Source organism: Heterocephalus glaber, unplaced genomic scaffold, assembly GCF_053883595.1.
Source record: "Heterocephalus glaber isolate CG9 unplaced genomic scaffold, H.glaber_assembly_v1.0 deba00001504, whole genome shotgun sequence".
Taxonomy (NCBI): domain Eukaryota; kingdom Metazoa; phylum Chordata; class Mammalia; order Rodentia; family Bathyergidae; genus Heterocephalus; species Heterocephalus glaber.
In genome coordinates this window covers 56,893,243-56,920,255 of record NW_028258324.1, presented here as the reverse complement: position 1 = coordinate 56,920,255, position 27,013 = coordinate 56,893,243, and the positions used below count along the sequence as shown (strand labels likewise).

General features: G+C 37.3%; 1 pseudogene; it reads right to left on the bottom strand.

The window, feature by feature from the left end:
• Positions 1-1,354: 1,354 nt before the first annotated feature.
• Positions 1,355-2,287, bottom strand: LOC101703759 (protein FAM81A pseudogene; annotated as a pseudogene).
• Between the last annotated feature and the right edge of the window lie 24,726 nt (positions 2,288-27,013).

The window sequence follows — 27,013 nt, the reverse complement described above, 5'->3', positions numbered from 1 at the left end:
ATTTTTTTTTATCCTAAAAATAGAAAATGTCTTTATTGTCCTGAGTCCTTGGCAAATGGAACAACAACAACAACAACAACAAACAACAACAATGACAAAACCACTTGTCCTCCTGTCCCTGGTCCCCCTCACAATCTGGAGCAATGGATTTCATTGTCAATTTGCACAGGTGACCAAAGACCCGAAGATCATATTGTCAATGACTGATCAAACATGGAGACTGAAAATCATCTACAAAGTTGCACAAGATGAAAGTTTCTTGACAGTATTATAAATGCAATTTGTTTCTTTGTGCATACAAAAGTATGAATTTCTGTTCCATGAATAATACTGAACGGTTCATGTCTTAACAGTGGTAACATTTTTAGAACATTTAAAAAATACATAGTATCCCATTTTGACATCACAATTCTGAATGATTATTATGCCTTCTCTTGTCGGGAAAGATTTTATAGGGTAGTGTGCACAGAGGCTGTTATACCAAGGCACGAGAATACAGTTACAATGAATGTACATACACCCTGGCACTGTGTGCCAACTTTGGAAACATTTAGAGAGGTCATAACGTCTGGAAAATTCTCACATTCTATCATGACTAATGAACAATTAATCGTGCAATCAACAAATGGTTAACCACCATTTCATTATTAAATATATGGCTTTCACTATGCAAATTGTGGCTAATTAAAAATAGTTTTAAATATTAAAACCCGGTATATCTAGGTAGATGTAAATATTGTGCCTTGTAGTACTCAGAACATCTTAAATTTCTATGTAATTTCCAATCTATATGGCAGTTATCAATTGTAAATCTATTTTCATTATAGAAATGGCAGGGTTTTTTTCCTCAAGTGTTAAATCTCTTCCCCTCAGAAAAGACAGAAGATTGACAGGAAGATAACCAATATAAGAAACACACAAATAACAGTACTAAAACCCAGATGTGGACTCAAAGGTTGAATTCTAATCTATTAGGACAACACATTCCAGTGACAACTCATTAGTTGCTTAATTTTAAAAAATCACCATCATATTTTTCAAAATATTAAATAGTCTTGGTTAGATCATTGAGCATTAAAAAATTAAGTCTTTTCATTCATAAAATGAAGAGGATAAAAGCCTTTCAAAGGGTGGGGGTGTCCACTGAATTTAGAGAAGTAAAATAAAGTGGTTAAAAACTGTATTTAATATGCTAAGAGTGTTTTCAAGACTCAAGGTAAACATTTAGACCCATGAAAACACGTCTCCTGGCACATGCACACCGGGGGGGCAGTCCTGAATGCACCGGGCCTGGCCTCAGAGGCCCGGGCTCCCAGTTCCAGGCGACACCTTCTACATCCGGGTCCCAGTCTGCTCACAGCGGGGCTTCTGGCTTCTGCATCTGTTGGGATTTGCTTCTGCAGCTGGTCCCTGTCCAGCTTCATCTTGGCCTCAAGCACTTGCCTGAGGGATCCTATGCTTTCCTAGATGGCTGTAAACCCCGCATTGACTTCCGCTTTCATCTCTTGCATACCCTCCTGCATCTGCAGCTCCAGCTTGCTGATCCGCCCATGCACCTTGTCCTTCTCCGGCTTGGTTCTCGGTCCTTCCAGACTCTTCTTCTGAGTCTTCTCTAGCTTGTCAAGTCTGGTTTACAACTGGCTGAGCCTCTCCGTGTCCCTTTCACTGGCTACACTGTTTTCCTTAAGCACCATGGAAAGCTGGCCAATTTTCTGTAAAAGTTCTTTTTCTATCCGTTCTTGTTCCTGTTGCATCCAGCTCCGTGCAGACAAAATCTGATAACTGAGCTCCTCGACTGTACCTTTAAATTTAGTAGCTAAAAGCTGAAGCTGGTGGTTACTGTCTCTGTGGGACATCTTCAGTTTGGTGCTCTGCTCTGATATAGACAAATCCACTCTGTTCAAAAGCTGAGAAATCTGACCTTCTGCATCTTTGATTTTTGTTTCCAGGATCAGCTTGGCAGCTTGGTGTTCTTTGTTCAAGTGCTGGAGCCCCTCGTACGTCGTTTTGTGCTCTGCAGAGAGTCTGGCTATGCTAGCATCACATCTGGCCACTCTTCCGCGGAGATCCTCCAAACCAGACATTTGCCGCATCTCCAAAGTCTTTAAGGCAGAATTAGTTCCATAGCTAATGTTGTCCCTGGCATGGATCTGCTCCTGCAGGACCTGGGAAACGCTCCTGCCTTGTCTCTGTAGTCCCATGATCAGCCATCTTGTCCATTCCAGGCTTTGTCCTCACACGGCCCATAAAAACACAGCATACCTTCATGGCTCCCACCCTCACTCTTCTTTTTTATGATACTGAGGCCTGAACCCAAGGCCCTCACACTGAACTACACTCCCATCCCTTTTTATTTTTTATCTTGAGACAGGGTCTCTGTAAGTCACTAAATTGCTTAAACTGGCTTCAAACTTGAGACCCTTCTCAGGCCTCCCAAGTGCTGCCATTACACCTTTACCATTCAACACCAGAAGGGAACTGCTTTGCTCTCCACTCTCACTAACTAGGCTTTGCTAAAATATCTTGATATTTCTAGTTGGGCTATAATTAGAGTTCTGCTTGCAGAGTGTCTCTTATATTTCAGTGTTTTGTTGGATTTTTTTTTTTTTTTTTGGTACCAGGGATTGAACTCAGGTCCTTGCACTTGTGCAGCAGGCGGTGAAACCACTGAGCTAAATCCCCGGCCCTGTTTTTTTTTTTTGTACTGGGGATCAGACTCAGGACCTTGTGCTTGCGAGGCAGGCGTAGTGCCACTGAGCTAAATCCCCGGCCCTGGTTTTTACTTTTTTAAGGCTTTGGTCACATAGTCCCAGGTATTTATCACCAAAACCACAAAGGTCTTTTTTAAAGGACCATCAATTACCATTGAACTTTTCCCTCTCATTTGTCTCTGCCTGGTATTTTTAGAGTCGTTTTCCCAGTTGAGGAATCAGACCAGGCCCTGAGGAAAGCCTCCCTCCGCCCACCAGGTGACAAACTTCCTCCCCGGTCCATCTGAGATTTAGTTTTGAATTTAGGAAGAAGTAGGATGTTCATTTTATGTTTTAAAATGTAGGCCACTTTTTTCCAACCACTTGTATTAGGTATGTCTGATTGATTTATGTTACTTTCTTACTTATTTCTTAATTTTTTATTTGGGTCTCTTTATCTTTATGTATTCTGCCCTTAAGATTATGATCTTTTATGGAATATAAATCTTAGTCATCTTATTACTATTTAAGCAAAAATAGTGGTGAAAATGAATGATAAACATGATGATCACAAGTATTTCAGTCAAGTCAATGACCCATTTGTGAGGTAACATTATTTACTTATTCCATCTGGGGCATATAAAACAGAAAGAATCTGTAAAGTAGGTAGGATAGTACCTAGTGAACATTATGGTAACATCTCAACAGTCATTCCATTTCAACTTTTTAGTGGCTAATTATGTTACTCTTAACATACTTAATGGTTTAGGCAAGGTCCTGTCTAAGCCACTTCAGGCCTTAAAAGATTGGCAGAGTAATCTTCTCTCTCTCTCTCTTTCTCTGTATTTGTGTATTATCATATATATAAAATATATATATATAACATATATTCACAAGATAGAAAGGAACTAGTAAAAAATGATGAAATTATGATTATTTTAAATATTTAAAATAATTTTATTTTATTTACTTGTTACAGAAAACCCTTTTCCCCCACCATTATGATTATTATCATTAAATTTATTTATTTTATGAAAATATCTGTTGGGTAACACTCTATTGCCAAACACTTACTATCTCAGAAAAGTTTATAAAAGTGTAATAGTTATCTTTTCAAAAAAGTCTCGGCTCTTTACATTTCCACCTTTTTAAGTACTTCTTGAAGAGACTGCTGTCACACATCTGTAATATACCAAGATTTTCTTGGTCACTCCCACTCTAACTCCCAATATTGTACAGACTCTGTTCTTTAAAGTAATATCTATATGCATGATTAGCCTCACATGTAGACTGCAGGACACTGTAATATGCCAAAAGCTTGCCTATGAATTAGGGCGTTCCTGTCAAATGTGTGCATTGTTAAAATAATACACTTTTCTCAACCAAAATGACAAAACTTTTATGATAAGTTGACCCATTTGGGGAGTATATAAATATTGAGTTTATAAATTCATAGTTTCTTCTGACATGTCAATGAATTATCTTATGCCTTCTTGACTTGTGAGCACTCACCTTGGAATTTATTACTTAGCTGCATATCAACTGTGACCTGCTAAAAAAGAAAGAAGAATTTAACAAAGTCTGTACACAGATCTACTTTTCAACAATAGCTATCATGGGATAACATGTCAAAACAATTGAAAAACAAATCTCAAACAAGAAATTATTCCATTGATAAACGATGGTGAATGTAGTGGCTCTTGTTATTCTAGCTGCAGTATTGATTATAAACTTTGCAGTCTTAAGTATGAAATAAGAGTGATAGGTACCAAGGTAGAAATTGAAGGAAAACAATCATTTCTGCTAGTTAAAGAATAGAACTAGGAATTTACCACGGGATAACAAAAATCACAGTGTATTCTTAAATGGCTTCCTTGTCAATACAGTGTAAAAATGTAGCTGGTTTTGAAATAGGACAAAAATATAATTGTATCTAGGTACTTTGAATTCTTGTCAAGTGTGTTGTATACAGGGCCAAACGTTTACTTCCTATGGACTAAACTCTAGATAATCAACCCTGTAAGTGTGTTTTAGTTATTCGACCTGGAAATTTCTCTATTCTGAGTCTCAATCATTTATTTATTAACTAGGCAAGCATTTCCAAGAGTCTCCAGTGATGTGGTCCTCTAAGGTATGCAAGACTACCATGTCCTTAAATGGCTTCATACACTGACCTTTTTCACATTCTCACTTTAATTTTTATGGTGTTTCTGTCTGTTTCTTGTATACTGTCATTTCTTGTTAATATACCAACTTCTTCTTGTAGGAAATGTCTTGCAGTCCTTCTCTCCCCTCTTCTTTTGCTGCTTCAAATCAGTTTGGTTATGAGACAAGCTAGAAATATCCATTAGGACTAGCTTGGTTTTGATTACTGGCATGAGACCCCTCCTCTGAGCAAAGTGTGTAAAATTAAATTTTACTGCCTGGGTGTTATAGCATACATTTCAGTCATGTAATATTCTTATTTTGGCTCTGGGATTGGTGAGGAGACCAGAAATTTAGTCTTCTGGGTGGGAAATGTTACATGAGCTCACAGTGTTCTCTGCTGTGGCAGAGTTTGGCTTCCTATCAAAAGATCTCTTCAAGCCTGTCATGTCTCCAGGTTGATTATTAAGCCTTAACTCTTGGAGGATAATATAACGTATTTCCTGTGTTCCCAGTTTCTCAAAAAAAAATTTTTTTTTTCTGAGAAAATGAGATTTGGAGAAAACATTCAAACATGCTAAGCCATACCAAGAAGGAGACTCACACTGAAACCCAGCAGTACGCTACAGAGTTTTTGTAATACTTTCAGTTTTTTAAAAAATTATTGAGTACTAATTGATTATGATTTTGTTTTTCATAGCGGGGATCGAACTCAGGACCTTATACTTGCAAGGCAGGCGCGGCACCACTGAGCTAAATCCCCAGCCCTTGATTATGATTTTTTAAATTCTAGAAACTCAGAGTGATTCCCTAAAGTTTTGGCTGAAATAAAAAGGTAAATGAATGAAGTATTCAGTGGATAAAATAAAATGTATTTATTTTTTCTATCACAACAACTTTGAAATATTTTAATATTTACCAAAATTAAAGTTGACAGTGTTCACTTGATATTTAAAGTATTTTTTAGTATCGATTGTTTTGAAATTATTATTTTAAAACCTCTGAAAAGTTACAAAAATGTATTAATTACACAAAATGAAGCCTAACTACTACTGTCCATGTAGCACTCTAAAATGTCTTCAGTATTGTCTCCATGACCTAATTTATTTAGTCCTCAGAACAATTACTTGAGTGAAAATGAGGCAGGCCTCATAATTGTTTAACAGATGGGAAGACTGAGCTATATTAAAATTATGACTGAATGACTGATAAGGTCACATAGGCTTTATAACTGGCAGAACTGGAGGTGAATGCTGACTCTAGTCCATTATCTTTGCCTTTCAGCATTCCATCTTGGGGGGCAGCTCATAGAACTGATATGAAAATCGAAGTCTACTAAAAATGTATTGGTTGATTGGTCGACTGACTGACTGACTGATGGATAAGGGCACATATCTACACTAACTGAAATAAGAAGAGTTTACCAAGGATATTTGAACAGGACTACAGAGAACCTGGTATGTTGTTGGGTTTTCATTCTCACCCACTCTTAGGTCCTGTTTCTACTGACCATGAAATGGACCTATGATTGCAACAACCCCGGTAGCAGCGGCAGTAGTAGGTGCTATATGTGAATATTCTCCATTCAACTAGGATTAAGGAGAGACTGTAAGGGGGATAGAAAAGGGAGTCATTTCTTTACTAGATAGGCTGAAAAACTGTTCAAGATTCAGGGTAAGTGGTAGCTCCCAATTCACATGGACAAAGAACGCTGGAGCACATAAGTAATTCTACCTTGCCTCTTGAATCTTGGGCGAGGTCTTTAAGATGATATAGCACATATCAATATATATGAAACACTTTATGCTAACCAGTCCTTTGTCACTAGAAGCTAATTTCCTTTTTTATTTAGCACAGGAGATATCCTAGAAACTTAGTAAAGGACAGGCTACAATATTAAGAATTCTATAATTAACATTGGGCAGATTTGAATTTAAATCCTTTCTTTCCAGAGTCTAATTAAAGTCAGACATTATTGTGAGTAGAATGAGACATTTTCCCAAGCAACCATATATTAATGGTTTAATGTGTAGGGATTTTATGTTAAAAGTTTAAAACATATTTGGAATAATGTGTTTCCCTTTGAAGTCAGGAAGATTGGAAAGTTATCTTGCCTAACATGAAAGGAAATCATCTTTGATAAAAAGTGGCCTTATTAGAATAGATATTATTTTTATCTTTTTACAATTCTCAATAACTTTAAAATATACTGCAAGGGTATAAATATATTTATCAACACTATCCCAAGATAACTGGTATAGTTTAGTGGCCTTTGGTTCTAAATTATTAATGCATTTTAAATCATTTTAACTGTTGAATCCAAATTCTTTGGATAATGATGTTAATATCTGTACAAAGCTTAACAGCAAAACTGCTGATATGACAATTGTTTACTTAAATGCTTAATTTCAGTGTTTATTTGGATTGTGACTTATAGTTTAACATATATCCTAGAAAGTAAATTAGAAAATAATCATTTGCTGATCTTTACAGTGCACTCTAGAAAGCAAATGCTGTTCTTTTTCAATCATTTTTTCCCATAAGTGTAAATTATGCCTTCACAGCATTAATACCTTAAATGTTTATAACAACTTCAGCCCTAATAATTCCAGTGCTTTTGTGTCTATTACTTTATTGTATCTTAATATCACTGTGTGTGCATCATTATATTTCAAACTCATAAATAATGTTAATAAACACTATAAAATCTAAAACCTAAAAAAGAAATGTGTAATCTCTGAAATTTATAAAATATCCAAATTATAAAAAAGCAAATCTTGTAAACTACTCTTTCATTAAAAAAGTTCTTCAAATGTCATGAAGAGGAAAATGTTGGCAGAACTACTTAAACAACCTATATTGAATGAAATGATTTGCTATAAATAAAATAGCCAAAAATGATGCAAAATGAGCTTTAAATTTTTGTATAAAATAAGTGTTTTTATGCTCATACACATTTATGATCTTCTGCCCCACTTCATCTCTAATCTTAGAAAGAAACCTAGTTATTTTATATCTTTTCTCTGTTTTATTGAAACAGAAATCAGAGATCTCAAGAGAAAGCAAGGAAATAAAATGTAAGGGAAAGTTCAGGGGCAAGTGAATGAAAGATTGAGTATTTTTTCCCAAATCCTGGTGTACACCGTATTTGACTTATTGATATCATGTATAGTAGTCATGTAATTGTCACTTATTTGTACATTCTTCCTGCAACTGTAGAGGTGGCCTGTTCACTTTACAAATACCACTGTCACAAAGCCCTTAGATTTGGATACTAAATGGAATGTATGAGCTCTTGGAAAAGTGAACTTAAAGGTTGAACTTGAATGATTTACCTTTTAATTGTCACCACTGGAAAATCCTGAAGTTGGAATCTTGAATCTTACTGTTTGCTTTCAGCAGCTTAGGGGTTAACTTTGCTTCTAACTTGCCCTAGACTAAAGCAGTTCTCCCAAATCCCAAGTAAGTTATTCAAGAGCGCATAAGGCAGAGCTAAATTCTGCTGTTGAAGAACTTATCATGACTCAAATCATAAAGAAATAAAGAAGACTGTCAAACTGCTTTGCTGTTGCCCTCCCCCACCACGAGAAAAGATAAAAAAGGAAGATTTACAAAGCAAACTACAGTGTATGGAATATATATAAATATGTTTTTTTTTTTCTTTTTTTAAACCCACCACTTTGTCTTATTTGCATGAGCACAAATCGCTTTCAACTTAATGCCAGAGAAAAAGGCAACATTCCCTGTGATGACTTGCTGAAAAGCTCACTGTATTTGTTTGATAATGGATTTTAGTTCATTGTCATGTACTTCACTCTTCATCAGCAGGAGCACTTCAGGGTAAAGAAACAGGCTTTTACCACACTGGAACAAAAGCTATCTAAAGAAAAAAAAATCTTGAGCAGATGGAATATTATTTGCATTTGCACAAATAGTGCTTTTTAGCACAATTCATATTACTCCATTGTGAGCTAAAGTAAGCCAGATGTGTCTACAGCTTGCTGCCGACGCAAAATCGGCTTTTTGTTTGTCAGACTCAGAGGTCCCAACCTTATGATACCTTTGTACTTGTATATCCATTAGTTTTATTTCAGTTATTTATCAGGAGGGAAAAGAAGAAAATGGCACTAGGTATTTAAGAGGACCAAATTAACTATTTTTGATTTTCGTGAATGAGGATCAAATAGGTCTAAGGTATCTGTCCCTCTAGAGATCTAGATGATGATAAAAATTAAAATGCAGAATGTGTGATAAATTTCATTCCTCATGATGACACTGAATAATCACATATAACTTTGACATATATAACTTTCTCTTGTTTCTCTGACTCAAAAGGATCAATGTTTGACTTGAAACGATTAAAATAGAAATTTAGATCTGAAGCAGATCTTTGACTTTCTCATTCTACAAACTACAAAATTGAGGCTCTGGAAGTAAGGTAACTTGTAGGGATGGTGGAGACAGTATTAGAAGCTTCTACAATCCTCCATTTTTAAAAAATTAAAAGCATTTTTTAATTCATTAAGTTTATTGATACATTTTAGGTATACAACATGATGACACTCATCATTGGCAATGTGAACCTTTACATGATATATTTTGGTTCTTACTTTTTTTTCCCCCATTCTCCTGCCCTCCCTTCAACCCCTCCACCCCTCCCTATTTACAAAGACTGTTTCCATTCTTTCATTTTCTCATATTTTTTCCTTTCCCTTCTTTATTTTCCCCTACTTCTCTCTCTTTCCCTTCCCCTTCCCCTTTGGACCTTTTCTTCCTATTTCACATTATCTAGTCTACATTTTCATCCTTATTTACACTTTTAGTTTCTCACACCAGAGAAAGTATTCAGTATTTACACATGTGTGTCCTATTTATTTCACTTAAGAGTATGGCCTCAATGTGCATCCAGTTAGCTATAAATGCTCTAGTTTCCCATTCTTTATGGCTGAGTAATACTCCATCTTATAAAAAAAAACCCACGTATTTTTTATCCAGTCACCAGTTAATGGGCATTTGGGCTGTTTCCAAGATTTAGCTATTACAAACTGTACTGCTATAAACATGGGTGTTTTATGTCAACAATTTCTAAAATGTTACACTTGAATTTCCAGCTCAGAAAGGTTTGGTAATTCAGGCTTCAAAAAAGTGAAACTAACACATTTTTCTCAGCCATGTACCTCTCTAAAGCATGACATATAAGTCCCACTTCCCAAAATTACTTGGCCCAGAAACTTGCTTTCCACAATACATAACATAGGCTTCTTGTTCTGAAGAACATTCTTTGACCATTGCAGCAATGGAGTACCCAGACTCTGTACAATCAAATAACAGTGAACAAAATTAAGGAAACCACATAGCCAAGAACCAAGATGACAACAGATTCTGGTAAAGATGATTTAAAGATTCTCATTTGAATTAAAAACAATGAGTAGTATTTTTTAAATTCATATTTATTGGTACATTTTAGGTATACAATATGATGACATTCATCAATGGGAATTTGTACCTTTACATGATCTATCTTGGTTCTTATTTTTTCCCCATTCCCTTGCCCTCCCTTCAATCCCTCTACCCTTCCCTATTTACAAAGACTTTGTTTATGATTTTTCCTTTTCTCATACTTTTTCCTTTCCCTTCTTTACTTTCCCCTACTTCTCTCACTTTCCCTTCCCCTTCCCCTTTGGGCCTTATCTTCCTATTTCATATTATCTAGTCTACATTTTGATCCTTATTTACATTTTCAGTTTCTCACACCAGAGAAACTATTCAGTATTTACACGTGTGTCCTATTTATTTCACTTAAGAGTATGGCCTCAGTGTGCATCCATTTAGCAATAAGTAGTATTTTTAAGGATTTCTAGAAACTTTTATTGATTAATTTTATTTATTTCAGTTTTTAAAGACACCTCTGACTTTTAATTTATATATTCTGCTTTTTGTAAATTTTTGCTACTATAATAAACATGGTTATGCTGGTATCCTTATAGCATTCTACTATAATATAGTATTAAATTGCTTTGGATATATTCTAAAAAGTGGCATAGCTGAATTAATGGGTAACACTACTTATAGATTTTGAGGAACCTTTATTTTGGTATCCATGGTGGTTGTACTAATTTACATTCCCACCAGCAGGTTCCTTCTCTCCCAACCCCTGCATCTTCATCAGCATTTATTGTTTAGACAAGACATGAAACCAGCATAGATGCCTACCAATAGATGAATGGATAAAGAAAAAAATATGTATATATATATTCAATGTAATATTATTGAGTATATACATATATATTCAATAGAATATTATTTAGCCATAAGGAAGAATGAAATTCTATCATTTGCAGAAAAATGGATAAATCTGGAGACCATCATCTTGAGAAAATAAGCCAGACTCAAAAAGACAAATATCACATGTTTCATCTAATACATGGAATTGAACAAAGATGATAAGGTTGAAGGAAGAGTATTATTAGACAAGAAGTTGATAAAAGGAGGCATATAAAGGTGGGTACTGGGGAAATGGATGTGAGCAGCATATAAAACACACATTGAACTTCCCCCAAATGTGAAAACAGGAGAAAGGGAGTGATGGCTTGGGGTACAATGAGCAAAGTATGTGCGTGTATGTATCTGTTAAAATGAGACCCTTGAATCAGTATAACCAATTTTTAAACAGGGGAAAAAGGAAGGAAATTCTGACACATGCTACCACATGGATGAACCTTGATTTTATAATGCTAAGCGAAATAGCTGGTTACAAAAAGATGAATACTATGTGATTCCTTCCACTTATGCATGGTACCTAGGATAGGCAAGTTGATAGAGACAGAAAACAGAAGAGTAGTTGCCAGCCATTTGGAAAGATGAAAAACTCTGGAGATGGACAGTGATGATAATTGCATAACATCATGAACATACTTAATGCCACTGAACTATATACATAAAAATGATTAAAATAACTTTTTAAAAAAAGTGTGTTGGTCTTCCATGCTGATGGTGAAACAGCGGCTATCTTCATCTATGCCTATGGTAGAATAGTGCTCACCCTCTAACAGGAACTACTGGATAAAACAAAAGCCATCTTTCTTAATATTTGGGATACAGTCATTCATTTGTCCCATTCAATCATTCTATGATATGGCTGAGCTCCTGCTATGCATCAGCCACTGTACTAGCTATAAAATCTATAGAAGGAAATAAAATAGAGCACTTCTCTTCAGTGAGCTTACAGTTTAGTTTGGAGGAGACCAAAAACCAATAAAAAAACATAAACAAGTAAATAAACATTAACAGGAAAAAAACCCCAAATAGTTATGGTAACACAGTGTAGTCCATATCGTATCTTGCCATAGCATATTTTCAGGATGTCTAAATATACTATGAGTGCCTGTAATTGAATGCAAGTGGGATGAATCACACAGACCCAGAGGTCTGGAAAACCTTCCTTGAGAAAGAGGTACCCAATGAGTGGATGATCAGGTGCCAGCTATTGTTAGGCCCAGAGGGAGGTGTGATAGTTAACTGTGGTGTCACCTTGAATAAGAAACACCTAGCTGATTAGTTTAGCACAGTTCTGGGTGTGTCTGGATGACTGACTTACTGAAGAGGGAAGGCCCAGCCTGCGTGTGGGTGGCACCAACAGATAGGCTTGTAGCCTGAATGGAATAAAAAGGGAAAGAAGAAGGAAATCTCACTTTTGCTTCTTCAGAGGAGTTCTCTGCCATTGCCTTTGGATATCTGTCTCCAGGCTTCGAGCACAGACTCTTCAGCTCCCTGATACAGAATCTCAGGAGACACTGCTTTTGACTTTTGACTGGACCGTTTGGATCTCCAGCATGCAGGTAACCCTCTTTTTTTTTTTGCAAGACACGTTGCCTCTATTCCTCCCTCAAAATCTCCCCTCCTGTCTCTGAACACATTTATCCTAATGTTCTTGCCACTTCTGAAACAGTTCTGGAAGTTCTCATTCTATCTTTTTTTTATTACTTAAATTCGTTTATTGGTACATTTTAGGTATACAATACATTTACATTTATTGTTGGATCCTTGTACCTGTATATGATGTACCTTGGTTCTTATTTTCCCCCCATTTCCTGTGTGCCCTTCACCCCTCCACCCTTCCCTATTTGCATAGATTTCCTTTCCATTTTGTTTTTCTTTTCTCATAATTTTTCCTTTCCATTCTTTCCTTTCCCCATCTCCTCCCACTACCCCTACCCCTTTGGACCTTTTACTATTTCAAAGTATCAATTATTAGTTATTAATCCTTTTAGTCCTTATTTACACTATCACTTTCTCACACTAGAGAAACTATTCAGTATTTACTAGCGTGTCTTATTTATTTCACTGAAGAGTATGGCCTCAATATGCATCCATTTAGCTATAAATGACTCCAGTTTCTCATTCTTTATGGCTGAGTAGTACTCCATTTTATAAAAAACTCACATCTTCTTTATCCAGTTTCCAGTTGATGGGCACTTGGGCTGTTTCCAAGCTTTAGCTATTACAAACTGTGCCACAATAAATATGGGGACACATATATTTCTGTGGTATGATTCTTTTAATTCTTTGGGGAAGATACCCAGCAGGGAAATAGCTGGGTCAAATGGGACCCCCAGCCCTAGTTCTTTGAGGTATGTCCACACTGATTTCCATAGTGGTTGCACCAGTCTGTACTCCCACCAACAATGGAGAAAGTTTCCTTTCTCTCCACACCCCTGCCAGCATTTGTTATTGGTTGATTTCTTGATAGCAGCCACTCTCTCTGGGGTGAGGTGGAATCTCAGTGTTGTTTTCATCTGCATCCCTAGAATGACCAGTGATGTTGAACATTTTTTCATATGTTTCTTTGCTGCTTTTACTTCTTTGTCTGAGAAATGTCTGTTCACTTCAGTTGCCCATTTTTGAATTGGGTCTTTGAATTTGGGGGGTCTGATTTGTTTAAGTTCTTTATATATTCTAGATAGTAGCCCTTTGTCTGAGTTACAGCTGCTAAATTTTTTTCCCACATTGTAGGTTGTCTGTTAGCTCTGTTAGTGTTTCTGTTTTAATATTTAGATCTTTAATCCACTTAGATCTTAGTTTAGTAAACGGTGATAGATATGGGTCTAGTTTTAATCTCTGACAGGTTGAAATCCAGTTTTTCCGACACCATTTATTGAACAGGCCATCTTTCCTCCAATGAGAGTGGTTGGCTCCTTTGTCAAAGATGAGGTGGCTGAGTATGTCTGAAGTTGTTTCTGCATCTTCTAATCTATTCCACTGATCCTCGGGTCTGTTTCTTTGCCAGTACCATGCTGTTTTTATCACAGTAGCTTTGTAGAATGGCTTCAAGTTGGGTATTGTGATACCCTCAGACATGTCCCTGTTGCCCAGAATTGCTTTTGCTATTCTAGGTCTCTTCTGGTTCCAAATGAATTTTTGGATTGCTTTCTCTAGCTCTGTGAAGTATATTGTTGGAATTTCAACCAGCATTACATTAAATCTATATAGTAGTTTTGAAAGTATGGCCATTTTTACTACATTGGTTCTTCCTACCCAGGAACAAGGGATGTCTTTCCATTTTCTTATATCCTCCTTGATCTCCTTTTTCAGGGTGCTGTAGTTTTCAGTGTAGAGGTCTTTTGCTTCCTTTGTTAGGTTGATTCCAAATATTTCATTTTTTTGGATGCAATTGTAAAAGGAATTGTCTCCCTAATTTCTCTCTCAATGAGTCTGCTATTTGTGTATAAGAAGGCTATTGTTTTTTGAGTGTTGACCTTATATGCAGCTACTCTACTGAATCTGTCAATTAAGTCTAGAAGTCTTTTGGTAGAGTTTTTTGGGTCTTCTATGTAAAGTATCCTATCATCAGCAAATAATGACAGTTTCACTTTTTCCTTTCCTATCTTTATTCTTTTTATTTCTTTCTCTTTTCTAATTGCTGTGGCTAATGTTTCCAGAACTATATTGAACAGGAGTGGTGATAGTGGGCATCCTTCTTGTTCCTGATTTTAGCTTGAAAGTTTTCAGTTTTTGACCATTTAGTATGATGTCGATTGTTGGCTTTTCATAGATAGCCTTAATCAGGTTGAGATAAAGACCTTCTATTCCAATTTTCTGTAGGGTTTTTAATCATGAATGGGTGTTGGATTTTGTTGAATGCCTTTTCTGCATCTATTGACATGATCATATGGTTTTTGTCCTTGACTCTGTTAATATGGTGTATTACATGTATTGATTTACGTATGTTGAACCATCCTTGCATCCCTGGTATAAATCCGACTTGGTCAGGGTGTATGATCTTCTTGATAACCCTCTGTATTCTGTTTGCCAGTATCTTTTGAGGATTTTTGCATCTATGTTCGTTAGGGAGATTGGCCTGTAGTTCTCTTTTTGGGTTGGGTCTTTCCCTGGTTTTGGAATCAAAGTCACACTTGCTTCCAGGAATGAGTTTGGAAACCTTGCTTCCCTTTCAATTTCCTTGATGAGTTTGAAAAGTAATGGCATTAGTTCTTCTTTAAATGTCTTGTAGAATTCAGCAGTGAAGCCATCAGGACCTTGGATTTTCTTTGTTGGTAAATTTTTTATTACATTTTCAATTTCACTCATTGTAATTGGGGTGTTTAGAATTTCTACATCTTCTTCATTTAACTTTGGCACTTCATATGTGTCTAGGAATCTGTCCATTTCTTCTGTGTTTTCCACTTTATTAGAGTACAGGTTCTTGAAGTAGGTATTGATGATCCTCTGGATTTCTGCTGTTTCTGTTGTGATTTCCCCTTTTTCATTCTTAATTGCATGGATGTGAGTCTTTTCTTTCCTTTTTTTGATATGGTTGGCTAAAGGTTTATTGATTTTATTTATTCTTTCAAAAAACTCTTTGATTCATTAATTTTTTATATCATTCTTAGTCTCCATTGCATTGATTTCTGCTCTGATCTTTATAATTTCTTCTCTTGTGTGGGCTTTGGGTTTGTTATTCTCTTCTTTTTCTAGGAGTTTGAGGTTCTGCATTAGGTTATTTATCTGAGTTCTCTCTGTTTTCCTAATATGGGCATTCACTGCTATGAATTTCCCATGTAGAACTGCTTTCATTGTGTCCCATAGATTCCTAAATGTTGTACTGGCATCATCATTTACTTGTAGAAACTGTCTAATTTCTTCTTTAATTTCCTCTGTGACCCATTGGTTGTTCAGGAGGGTGTTATTCAATTTCCATGTGTTTGTGGGAGGTTTGCAGTTTCTCATGTTATTGATCTCCAATTTTATTGCACTATGGTCTGATAATATGCAGAGGGTAATTTCAATTCTTTTACATTTACTTAGACATGTCCTGTGAGCTAGCATGTGGTCTATTTTGGAGAATGACGTGTGTGCAGCTGAAAAGAATGTGTATTCTGATTTTGTGGGGTGGAACACTCTATAAATATCTATTAAGTCCATTTGTTCAATAGCTTGCTTCTGTTCTAGAATTTTGTTGTTAATTTTTTGTCTAGATGATCTATCTACCTGTGACAGTGGGGTATTGAGGTCCCCCACTACAAGTGTATTAGTGCTTATTTGGTTTTTCATGTCCATTAATATTTATTTTGTTTAGTTGGGGGCATTCGTATTTGGTGCATATATATTTAGGATTGTCATCTCTTCCTCTTGAATTGTTCCCTTCAGAAGGATGTAATGACCATCTTTGTCTCTCTTAATTAGTTTTGGTTTGAAATCTACTTTGTCTGCAAATAAGATTGCTACCCCTGCTTTTTTCTGGGTTCCTGTTGTATGGAGAGCTGTTTTCCATCCTTTTACTTTCAGTCTATGAATTTCTTTTTGAGTTAGGTGTGTTTCTTGTATACAGCATATTGCTGGATTTTGCTTCTTAATCCGTTCTGTCAGTCTACTTCTTTTGATTGGTGGATTGAGGGCATTAAAATTGATAGTTATAATTGAGGATGTTGACTCATCCTTGTCATGATGTTTTACTGTTGTTGGCTCTTATTTCTTTTTCCCCTTTTCCCTTTAGTTTCTTACCTTGTCTGGTGGCTTCCCTCTGTTGAGCCTCATGGAGTTGTGACCTTCGTTGCCTTTTTCTAGGATATTGCTTAGAATTGTTTGGAGTGCTGGTTTGGTGTTCATGAAATTTCTCAGGTATTCTTTGTCATGGAAGTATTTAATTTCCCCATCAATTTTGAAAGATAATTTTGCAGGATACAACAGTCTAGGTTGGAAGTTATTTTCTTTTAGGGGTCGAAATACTTGACTCCAGGCTCTCCTTGACTTGAGAGTTTGTGTTGAGAAGTCTGCCGTGATTCTGATGGGCTTTCCTTTATAGGTGATTTGTTTCTTTTCTCTAACTGCTTGTAGGATTTTGTTCTTCTCTTGGGTGTCTGGGATCTTGACTATTATATGTCTAGGTGTAGATTTTTTTTGATCATGGCTGGGTGGAGTTCTATATGCCTCGCTTATCTGTATGTTCAATTCTCTACCTCTTTCTGGGAAGTTTTCTACTATTACTTCTGTGAACATTTTTTTATGTCAATTGTACTTTCTCCTGTGTTTTCATGGACTCCTATCAGTCTTATGTTATTCTTCTTTGCATCATCTAGCAGATGCTGAATTGATTTCTCAAGGTCCCTTACTATTTTTAAGAAATCTGTTTTCATGGTCCTTCTGTGCAATCCTGTCTTCTATATCTGATATTCCATCTTCAGATTGTCTTAATCTGCTCTGCATGCTTTCAATGGAGTTTTTAATCTCCTGAATATCTGTTTGAATCTGTTTCATGGATTCCATTTCTTTCTTATGTTGGGCAATCATGGTTTCCATTTCTTTCTTGTGCTGGGCATTCCTGGCTTCCAGCATGTTTCTGAGCTCATCGATTTTTTTTTTTATCAGTTTCTGTTCTAGAGCCTCTAATCATATCTTTCACTCTGCTCACCATCTCTGTAGTTATCTGGGAGATTATTTCTGCTTTGAATTTTTCTAGAGCCTCATTCATCTGTTTTGTTACTTCCTGTGATATCAGTTCAGGGTGTCCAGGTGGTTGATTATCAGACTTTTGCCCCTCATTTTCCCCAGAAATTGCCTTTTTGGGGGTGGAAGTCTTGGATTGTGACTTGCTTAAACGCCTTCTCATTTTTGTTTTTGGTACTGTACCTGGTTTAGTTCCTGGGTTGATATTATGAAGTTGTTTATTGTAAGTATCTTTGTTGATCTATTTAAAACCCTTATGGAATGATTGCTTCTCAGAGGTGTCTTCCAGATATAGCTGGTCTTCAGGTTTTTTTTTTTTTCTCAAATTCTTTTATTGGTACATTTTAGGTATACAAAACATTTACATTTCTCTTTGGGAACTTGTACCTTTACATGATGCATCTTGGTTGTTTTTTTTCCCCCATTCCTAGCCCTCCCTTTACCCCCTCCACCCTTCTCTATATACAAAGACTTTATTTCCATTTTTTCCATTTCTCACCATTTTTCCTTTCCCTTCTTTCCTTTCCCTTGCCCCTCCCACTACCACTACCCTTTGGACCTTTTCTTCTTATTTTGCATTTTCAATTATTCATTCTAATCATTGATACCTTTTAGATATAAAATATAATGACATTCATCATTGGAAATTTGCACCTTTACATAATCTCTCTTGGTTCTTATTTTTCACCCTTGCCCAGCCCCACCTTTCAACCCTCCATTCCTCCCTATTTACAAAGATTTTGGTCCTATTTTTCCATTTTCTCATATTAATTCCATTCCCTTCTTTCCTTTCCCCTGCCCCTCCCACTTCCTTTCCCTTTGCCGCTTTTCTTCCTATTTCACATTACTTATTATATGTTTCAGTCCTTATTTACACTTTCAGTTTCTCACACCAGAAAAACTATTTGGTATTTATACATGTGTGTCCTATTTATTTCACTTAAGAGTATCACCTCAATGTGCATCCACTTAGCTATAAATGTCTCTAATTTCTCATTTTCTATGTCTGAGTAGTACTCTATTTTATAAAAAAACCCACATTTTCTTTATCCAGTCTCCAGTTGATGGGCATTTGGGCTGTTTCCAAGTTTTAGCTATTACAAACTGTGCTGCTATGAACATGGGCACACACATATCACTGTGGTATGATTCTTTTAATTCTTTGGGGAAGATCCACAGCAGTGGAATAGTGGGGTCAAATGGGACTTCCAGTCCTAGTTCTTTGAGGTATCTCCATAGTGATTTCCACAGTGGTTGCACCAGTTGACACTCCCACCAGCAGTGGAGCAGGGTTCCTCTTTCCCCACAGCCCCACCAGCATTTGTTATTGGTTGATTTCATGATAGCAGCCATTCTTTCTGGAGTGAGGGGGAATCTCAGCATTGTTTTCATTTGCATCTCTCAAATGACCAGTGGTGTTGAACATTTTTTCATGTATTTATTTGCTATTTCTACTTCTTTGTCTGAGAAATGTCTGTTCATTTCAGATGCCCATTTTTGGATTGGGTCTTTAAATTTGGAAGGTCTGATCTTTTTAAGTTCTTCATAGATTCAAGATAGTGGACTTTTGTCTGAGGAAGAGCAGGTGAAGATTTTTTCCCACATTGTGGGTTGTCTCTTCACACTGCTGGTGGTTTCTCTTGCTGTGCAGAAGCCTTTTAATAAGAAGAGATCCCACTTGTTGATTGTTTGTGCTAGTTCACAGCCAACTGAGGTTTTGTTCATAAAATCTTTTCCTACACCAATGTCTTCAAGGGTTCTACCTAACCTCTGTTCCAACTGATTCAGAGTTTCTATTTTAATATTTAGATATTTAATCCATTTTGATTTTAGTTTAGCATATGGTGAGAGATGCAGGTCTAGTTTTAATCTTTGGCAAGTTGAAGCTCAATTTTTCCAGCACCATTTATTAAAGAGGCTATCTTTCCTCCAGTGAGGGTGTTTGGCTCCTCTTCAAAGATGAGATGGCTGAGTGTGTTTGGCGTTGTTTCTGCATCTTCTAATCTGTTCCACTGGTCCTCAGGTCTGTTTCTTTGCCAGTACCATGCTATTTTTATCACAGTAGCTTTGTAGTATGGTTGCAGGTTGGTTATTGTGATACCCCCGCCATGTCTCTGTTACCTAGAATTGCTTTTGCTATTCTGGGTCTCTTCTTGTTCCAAATGAATTTTTGGATTGTTTTCTCGAGGTCTATGAAGTATGCTGCTGGGATCTCAATTGGAATTGCATTAAATCTATATAGCAGTTTTGGAAGTATGGCCATTTTCACTATATTAATCCTTCCTACCCAGGAGCAGGGGATGTCTGTCCATTTTCTGATATCATCTTCAATCTCTCTTTTCAGAGTGCTATAGTTTTCAGAGAAGAGGTCTTTGATTTCTTTGGTTAGGTTGATTCCTAGGTATTTCAGTTTTTTGGATGCTATTGTGAAAGGAATTATTTGCCCTATTTCTCTCTCAGTGAGTCTGTCATTGGTGTAGAGAAAAGCTATTGATTTTTGTGTGTTGACCTTGTAACCAGCTACTTGACTGAATTTGGTTATTAAGTCTAGAAGACTTTTGGTGGAGTTCTTGGGGTCTTCTATATAGAGTATCATGTCATCTGCAAATAATGACAATTTGACTTCTTTTCCTGTCTTTATTCCTTTTATTTCTTTCTCTTGTCTAATTGCCATGGCTTATGTCTCCAGAACTATATTGAACAAGAGTGGTGATAGTGGACATCCTTGTCTTGTTCCTGATTTTAGTGTGAAGGATTTCAGTTTTTGACCATTGAGTATGATATTGGCTGTTGGTTTTTCATAGATGGCTTCTATCAGTTTGAGGTAGAGACCATCTATTCCAATTTTTTGTAGGGTTTTTAACATTAATGCATGTTGGATTTTGTCAAATGCTTTTTCTGCATCTATGGAGATAATCATATGGTTTTTGTCCTTGGCTCTATTGATATAGTGTATTACATTGATTGATTTGCATATGTTGAACCATCCCTGCATCCCTGGGATGAATCCCACTTGATCAGGGTGTATGATCTTCTTGATGATCTTCTGCATTCTGTTTGCCAGTATCTTCTTAAGGATTTTTGCATCTATGTTCATTAGTGAGATTGGCCTATAGTTCTCTTTTTCAGTTGGGTCTTTCTCTGCTTTGAGGATCAAGGTGATGCTTGCTTCCAGGAATGAATTTGGGAGTATTGCTTACCTTTCAATTTCCCTGAAGAGTTTAAACAGTAGTGGCAATAGTTCCTCTTTAAATGTCTTGTAGAATTCAGCAGTGATGTCATCAGGGCCCAGGCTTTTCTTAGTTGATAAGTTTTTAATTACATTTTCAATTTCATTGGTTGATATTGGGTTGTTCAGAATTTTTAGGTCTTCTTCGTTCAACTTTGATAATTCATATGTATCTAGGAATTTGTCCATTTCTTCTGTGTTTTCCATCTTATTAGCATATAGGTTCTGGAAGTAGGTATTGATGATCCTCTGGATTTCTGCTGGGTCTGTTGTAATTTCACCCTTTTCATTCCTAATTGCATGGATTTGGGCCTTTTCTTTCCTTTTTCTGACAAGGTTGGCTAAAGGTTTGTTAATTTTGTGGATTCTTTCGAAGAACCAACTCTTGGCTTCATTGATTTTTTGTATCATTCTCTTAGTCTCCATTGCATTGATTTCTACTCTGATCTTTATAATTTCCTCCCTTGTATGAGCTTTGGGGTTGTCCTGCTCTTCTTTTTCTAGAAGCTTGAGGTTCAGCATCAGGTTGTTTAATTGGGCTCATTCTGTTTTCCTAATATGCATATTCACTGCTATGAATTTCCCTTGTAAGACTGCTTTCATTGTGTCCCATAGATTCCAATATGTTGTATTGGCCTTGTCATTTAATTGAAGGAACTGTCTGATTTCTTCTTTAATTTCCTCTGTGACCCATTGGTTATTCAGAAGTGTGTTGTTCAATTTCCACATGTTTATGAAAGTTTTTGAGTTTCTTTTGCTATGGATCTCCAATTTCATCGCACTATGGTCTGATAATACACAGGGGATAACTTCAATTCCTTTGCACTTCCTTAAACATGTTCTATGTGTGAGTATGTGGTCTCTTTTGGAGAATGACCCATGTGCAGCTGAGAAGAATGTGTATTCTGATTTTGTGGGGTGGAAGACTCTGTAAACATCTGTTAAGTTCATTTGTTCAAGAGTTCAATTGAGTTCTAGTATTTCATTACTTATTTTTAGTTTAGTTGATCTATCTATTTGTGACAGTGGGGTGTTGAGGTCCCCCACTACAGTTGTATTAGTACATATATAACTTTTCATGTCCATTAGTATTTGTTTTATATAGTTGGGTGCACTAGTGCTTGGTGCATAGTGTCATCTCTTCCTCTTGGATTCTTCCCTTTACAAGGATGTAGTGTCTTTCTTCATCTCTCTTAGTTAGTGTTGGTTTGAAATCTACTTGATATGCAAAGAGGATAGCTACTCTTGCTTTTTGGGGGGTTCCTGTTGCATGGATTATTGTTTTCCACCCTTTAACTTTCAGTCTATGAGTTTCCTTTTGAATGAAGTGTGTTTCTTGTATGCAGCATATTGTTGGATTTTGCTTCTTGACCCATTCTGCCAGTCTATTTCTTTTGATTGGTGAATTGAGACCATTAACATTGATGGTTATAACTGAAATGTATTGATTTGTCATTGCTATGACTTTTTCTTTTTGTTGGGTTCTCCCCCTTTACCTTTAATTTCTTGTCATGCCAGATGGGTTCATTCTGCTTTGCTTTCTGGGGTTATGATCCTCAATGTCTGTTCCTAGGATATTGTGTAAAATTCTTTGGAGTGCTGGTTTGGTATTCACAAAATTCCTAAGGTGCTCTTTGTCATGAAAGTATCTTATTTCTCCATCAATTTTGAAAGATAGTTTTTCAGGGTACATCAATCTGGGTTGGAGGCTGTTTTCTTTTAGGGCTTGGAATATGTCACTCCAAGCTCTTCTTGTCTTGATGGTTTGTGTTGAGAAGTCTGCTGTGATTCTGATGGGCTTTCCTTTGTATGTGATTTGTTTCTTTTCTCTGCCTGCTTGGAGAACTTTGTTCTTCTGTTATGTTTCTGGAGTCTTAACAATTATATGCCTATGTGTAGATTTTTTTTGATCAAGGCTATTTGGAGTCCTATATGCCTCACTTATCTGTATGTCAAGCTCTTTTCCCCTGCTTGGGAAGTTTTCTGCCATTATTTCTGTGAAGAGATTTTTTATGTCATCTCCACTGTCTCCCGGTTCTTCATTGAGCCCAATCAGTCTTATGTTATTCTTCTTTGCATCATCTAGCAGCTGCTGGATTGATTTCTTATGTTCCCTTATAATTTTGAAGCAATTTTTCTTTTCCTGGTCACTAATTGCAATCTTATCTTCTATATCTGAAATTCTGTCCTCACATTGGCTCATTCTGCTGTGTAGACTTTCAATGGAGTTTTTCATGTCCTGGAAATCTATTTGCATCTGTTTTATGGATACCATTTGTTTCTTATGTTGGGATCCCATCATGTTCCTGAGCTCCTCTCTAGATTTATTAATCATGTCTTGCACTAGGGGCACAATTTCTCCTGTTATCTGAGAAATTATTTCTGATTTCATTTTTTCCAGATCCCCTTTTGTTGCCAGTTCAGTGGGTCCAGGTGGTTGAGTATCAGAGTGTTCCATCTCATTTCCCTTTGGGGTTGCTGTAGGTGATCTGGAAGTATGGTTTTGAGACTTATTTACATGTTTTCTCATTTCGACTGGGGGAGGGGGCTCTTAGCGCCTGCATGGATTACCTCCTCTGAGCTGGGAGAGGTGGGACAGGGGCTGGGAGCAGCAGCAAGGATGGTGACCCAAAAGCCCTTTCCTGTGGGCTAGGAGCAGTGGGAGGGATGGTGGCCGGGAAGCCCCTTCCTCTGGGCCAGGAGCAGTGGAACAGAAGGTGCCCCAAAAGCCCTTTCCTCTGGGCTGGGAGCAGCACAGTGGGAGGGATGGTGGCCAGGAAGCCCCTTCCTCTGGGCCAGGAGCAGCAGAACAGAAGGTGGCCCAAAAGCCCTTTCCTCTGGGCTGGGAGCAGCACAGTGGGAGGGATGGTGGCCAGGAAGCCCCTTCCTCTGGACCAGGAGCAGTGGGACGGTGGCTCACAAGCCCCTACCTCTGGGCCGGGAACAGTGGGACTCAGTACCTTGGTCTGGTGGTCTGGTGTCCTCTGCGTCTTTGTAGTGTGGAACCAGGTGGCTGCCTGTCTGCAGCGGGGTGATTTGGTGTCTTCTGCGTGACTCTGGTCTTTAGGTTTTGAGTCTGTAATGACTCTGAAGCTATCTCATTTTCATTATACCAGGAAGGAAAACTGTTTAGATCAATCACGACACCTTAGCCTAAGTCATACAATCAGCAACAGCATAGCATCAAGTACCTCTTAAAGAATGACAATTTATGGTAGTTATTAACCTATCACCTTTAAAAATAAAGGGCTTCCTTCAAGGTGTATCTCTACTGTCACACAGACAACATGGGCAGCAGTGCGCAGTTATAAGTCAATGAGTCTCAGTAAGCTAGTCCCAGACCCATGAGATTTAGGCAGATTTCTGGTTGCAAGTCCCAAGTTGAGCTCCCTGTCCTCCTGTAGGGCTGCACTCTGCAAGTTTCTACTGCAGGTTTCAGCTGCTTTTCCCGTGAAGAAAGTCCATTTTCCAATGGGAGCTGATGATCCCTCCAACTTACCAATCACGGTGGTCTGGTGTGCCTTGATTCCCTTCACTTTTCCAGTGGGCTTGTTTTCATCAGGGAGCCTGAGACAGGGGCTCTCTCTGTTGTACACTTCTGGAGCTCAGGACAATGGCTTTTGTCCCCCTGTGCCTCTGCAGTGTGTAAGCAAGTAGCTGCACAGCCAAAAGGCCAGGGGCCGGGCTTGGGGGGCAGGTATTGTTGGTGGTGCCCGCGTGGCCAAGCCGTCAGCTGGTGAGCCTGCCCAGGGGGGTCCTCCTCACCCTGTCCTGGTGCCTGGTGGTAAGCTGGTGGAGCAAGCTGGAGTAAGCAGGTCCAGGTCAGCCTGCAATCACTCAGCCCCACTCGGCCCCGGCCCCGCTGGCTCCCCAGGTAGCCCTTTTGTATTCTTCCACACCTGACTCTGCAGGCTGCCATCATAAGCCTGTCTTGTCAACTATATCTATGTAAAATCTGTTCCTATAGTGAGCTCTGTCTGATACAAAAGAGAAGAAAGAAAAAACACTGTGGATACAGCCACTCACCAAGAGGTGAGTGAGGGCATGGCCACATTCTAGGTAGCTGACACAACAGCTTCCACATACTGGGCATAGAGTAGGAGAAAGAAATGGAAGCTCAAGGCTGAAGGAGGAAGCAGCTCAGATGAGGCTCTCATGTACTGTGTTAAGGACTTATTCACTAAACCTGGGCATGGGAAGCTCCTGAATGTTTTTCTTTTGTTTGCACTTCAGGATTATCACTCTCCTTGCTACATGACCCAAAGAGGAGGCATCAAGGCTGAAAGCATGCAGACAAGTTAAAAGATTATAAAGTCCCTCAGACAAACTGAGCTGGCATAGCGGCAGAGGCAATGACAAGAAGTGAACAGACTCAAAGTCAGTCAGGAAAGGAACATCTACAGTTCTTTGGATGCATGATTGGGTGGACCAAGAAGAGAGAAAACTGAATGACAAACATGGTTGGGGCACCAGGAGATTCCTCAGTACTTAGTTTTCTTGGCTGGGGATATTTCTGAAACTACCTTGCAACAAAGGAAGAAAAGCACCTTAAACCGAGATTTAAAATGCTATGGAGTCACACGGATGCAGATAAATTCTTGTTTTCCCCAAAACACTGAGTTAAAAAGGGAAATGCTTTTCAGCCCTTCTTATTAAAAAATAAGAATATTTGTACCTTGGTAACTTTTAAATTATAAATCAAGTATTTTAATTTAGCAAATGTGCATAATTTATAAAATAAAATTAAAATAATCTCATCTTTTTACTCCAAGATAGTACTCTTACTATTTTAATATACAGGTATTTCTAATGTTCCAAATTTTTGTTGCCTTAATTCAGGAACTGAAATGGAGTTGGGGTAGCATGAGATATTTGTATTTGTTTCTGATCTTTTTATGTGTTCATTTCACATTGTTAGATTGTATGTGTATAATTGTGCTCCAACATTTAAAAAAAATTAGGTTGTATACATATTCCTATGACATAATATAATCTTTGAAAACATAATTTAACTGACTGAATAATTATCTACTATACTATAATTTTTGAGAAATTTCCTTATTGAAGAACATTTAGGTTATTTTTGTTTTTCCACCATCATAAATACTGTAGTAATGAACATGTTTTTTTGAAATATTAATCTTTGTTTTCTTTTTTCATAAGAATAAGTTCCTAGAAGTGAGCTTGCTAAAATCAAAAGTTATTCACATCTTTTCATCTCTTAATAGATAATGATAAATTGATCCTATAGCTTATATCAATATCTCAAATGTTCCCTGTATTCCCAGAAAACTGTTTTAGAGTTTCTAGAAAACAAACATTTCAGAAGATGTGCTTAATTCTGTGAAACATAGTAAATATTTGAGAAAAAATGAAAATGTGACCCTTTGTTTTGTTTGCCATTTCAAATAGAGCACTAGATACACTGGTCATAATAAACACATCCTTAGTGTCTCTTTGTACCAACTGAGCATCTAGCACCTATCATAACACAACAGAATGAGAATAGGGAAAGAGATTTAATATAAGAGGAGTTTATTTTGTGATCTATTTGATGCAGAACAAATAAGACAATCTATAATCAAGCATTTAGATGTATCTACTCATGTATTAAGCCTGCACACATTTCCTGAGTGACAATTAGGTGCCAAATACTTCGTTATAGAACTAAGTTACAAAGATGAATGGCACAGGATCTGCATTTAAGAAGTCTGGAAGGTTGAAACAGACTTATACACAAATAATTCTAGCATTTTCTATGTGACAGTCATTGTACCAAAAGTTTTGCTATGATCTCTTTCATTCTCAAAACACCCTTGTGGGAGCCATTTTTCACCGTCCCACCCTCCATTTTCTGTAGAAGAAAACCATGTCTCAAAGAGTTAGGTAATTTGCCCAGGCCACATAACGGGAAGATTGTAGAGTGGAAATTCAGCTCAGGTCTATATGAAGTCTGAAGTCTTTGCTCTGGTCCCCAGTGCTATAGAATAAGAACTGTAATAAGAAT